Source organism: Bison bison, unplaced genomic scaffold (assembly GCF_000754665.1).
Source record: "Bison bison bison isolate TAMUID 2011002044 unplaced genomic scaffold, Bison_UMD1.0 scf7180017864293, whole genome shotgun sequence".
Taxonomy (NCBI): Eukaryota; Metazoa; Chordata; class Mammalia; order Artiodactyla; family Bovidae; genus Bison; species Bison bison.
This window is the reverse complement of record NW_011494865.1, coordinates 746,319-748,872: the sequence shown is the minus strand read 5'-3', so window position 1 is coordinate 748,872 and position 2,554 is coordinate 746,319. Positions and strand designations below refer to the sequence as shown.

Sequence of the window (2,554 nt, the reverse complement as noted above, 5' to 3'; positions counted from 1 at the left end):
TCTCGCCCGGTTCCAACGTACCTAGAGCGGCGCCGCGCTGGCCGCTTCTGCACAAACTCTACCTCCGGGGACTGCAACCGCCGAGCACAATGACGCTCTTCAGGAAAGCGGCCGAGGTAAGTCTCTCTGCGCCCACCTCCGACGGACTTCCGGCCAATGGCGGAGCGAACTTTCGGCAGCCCAGCCAATCAGAGGCGACCTGGTGGAAGGGGCAGTTAAGTGGAAGTCGGCTGAGGGGTGCAGAGAGTTCGCCTTCAGGCAAGCGACTTTCTGTCAGCGTGTTGCGTCACTCGCGAGTCCCGCGACTAGCCTCCTGAGCCAGGCCTTGCATTTGAGTGACTGAAAGTTTTCCGAAAATTACTTTTTACAAAAACAGGCGGCTCGTCTGCAGGCATTTAAAGTTTTAAAATACTTAAATAAAATTCTGTAGATCTCAATTTCGGTTTTTTTGACAACTTAAATTTTGTGACACAGGCCAGTGGTCATATTTTCTTGCGTTGCCTAAACGGATTTGCCACGCTAGGCCGCGTCAAACGTCAAGAGACCTACTCCGCTGCCGATAACCTCTTTTTTAGCGATTAAAGTGAATTATCTAATTAAGCACCCTCGATCTAGTTTAAGGCCTCCTCATCACGGAGGACAGAGCTGCTTATTTGTACTAGTAACTACTGGCTACGAGAAAAAAGAGCAAAAATTGGACGATCTAGAAATAGATTATTCATAGAAATAGGAACTGTAATCCAGTTGGTTCCCAAAAATGTGATCAGGGATCCCTGGAGGTCTATAAGGTCAAAGCTATTTTCTTAACAATAGGAAGATGTTATTGGCCTTTTTTATTCACATAATCTCAGAAGTTAAATCGAATTTTCCAGAAGCTTCTAGAAAATTAACAAATCTTTTGCTACAAGTTGAATGCAGAAACGGATATAAGAATCCAGCTGTTTTATGTCAAACACTAGGGAAACTGGAAAAAATGTAAAATATTGCCATCCTTTGCACAGTTTTTTTTTGCTTCATAAAGTAATTTTTCTTCCGTTTTACTGAGATATAATTGACATACAGCCTTGTATAAATTTAAGGTGTACAGCATTACGATTTGACTTACCTAGAGAAATGATTACCACAATAAATTTAATGGACATCCGTCATATATAAATACAAAATTAAAGACATAGAAAAAGTTATCTGTGTGTGTGATTAGAACTCTTAGAATTTACTTTTTAAAAACTTCATGTATAGCTTAGTTTAGTTCAGTTCAGTCACTCAGTCCTGTCCAACTCTTTGCAATCCCATGCACTGGCGCACGCCAGGCTTCCCTGTCCATCACCAACTCCTGGAGCCTACTCAAACTCATGTCCATCATGAAGGTGATGCCATCCAACCCTCTCATCCTCTGTTGTCCCCTTCTCCTCCTGCCTTCAATCTTTCTCAGCATCAGGGTCTTTTCCAATGAGTTGCTTCTTTGGATCAGGTGGCCAAAGTACTGGAATTTCAGCTTCAGCATCAGTCCTTCCAGTGAATATTCAGGGCTGATTTCCTTTAGGATTGACTGGTTGGATCTCCTTCTCCACACCACAGTTCAAAATCATCAATTATTCGGTGTTCATCTTTCTTTATAGTCCAACTGTCACATCTACACATGACTACAGGAAAAACCATAGCTTTGATTAGATAGACCTCTGTTAGTAAAGTAATGAACTTGCTTTTTAATACACTATCTATGTTGGTCATTGGGAGAAGGCAATGGCACCCCACTCCAGTACTCTTGCCTGGAAAATCCCATGGACGGAGGAGCCTGGTGGGCTGCAGTCCATGGGGTCGCTAGGAGTCGGACACGACTGAGCGACTTCACTTTCACTTTTCACTTTCATGCACTGGAGAAGGAAATGGCAACCCTGTCCAGTGTTCTTGCCTGGAGAATCCCAGGGACAGCGGAGCCTGGTGGGCTGCCGTCTATGGGGTTGCACAGAGTCAGACTCGACTGATGCGACTTAGTAGCAGCAGCAGCAGGTTGGTCATAGCTTTTCTTCCAAGGGCAAGCGTCTTTTACTTTCATGGCTGCAGTCACCATCTGCAGTGATTTTGAAGCCCCCCAAAATAAAATCTCTCACTGTTTTCATTGTTTCCCGATCTATTTGCCATGAAGTGATGGAACCAGATGCCATGATCTTAGCTTTCTGAATGTTGAGTTTTAAGCCAGCTTTTTCACTGTTCTCTTTCACCTTCATCAAGAGGCTCTTTAGTTCTTCTTCACTTTCTGCCATAAGAGTGGTGTCATCTGCATATCTGAGGTTACTGATATTTCTCCCAGCAATTTTGATTCCAGCTTGTGCTTCATGCAGTCTGGCATTTCACATGATGTACTCTGCATGTAAGTTAAATAAGCAGGGTGACAGTATAAAGCCTTGATGTACTCCTTTCCGGGTTTGGAACATATAGCAGTGTTGTTTGTATTTAGCATGTTGTATGTTACATCCCTATACTTATTTCTCTTATAACTGGAAGATTGTACTTTTTGACTTGGTTCATCTTATTCCTGCTGCTTCTCCACCCC

General features: G+C 43.5%; 1 protein-coding gene across 1 annotated transcript in view; it reads right to left on the bottom strand.

The window, feature by feature from the left end:
- The window catches only part of ATF7IP2 (activating transcription factor 7 interacting protein 2), an 83,276-nt gene extending 83,194 nt beyond the window's left edge, over window positions 1–82 (bottom strand). The window contains exon 1 of the mRNA XM_010850657.1: window positions 22–82. The gene's annotated coding sequence lies outside the window, so the exon portion shown is untranslated. The remainder of the gene's footprint in view (window positions 1–21) is intronic.
- Between the last annotated feature and the right edge of the window lie 2,472 nt (window positions 83–2,554).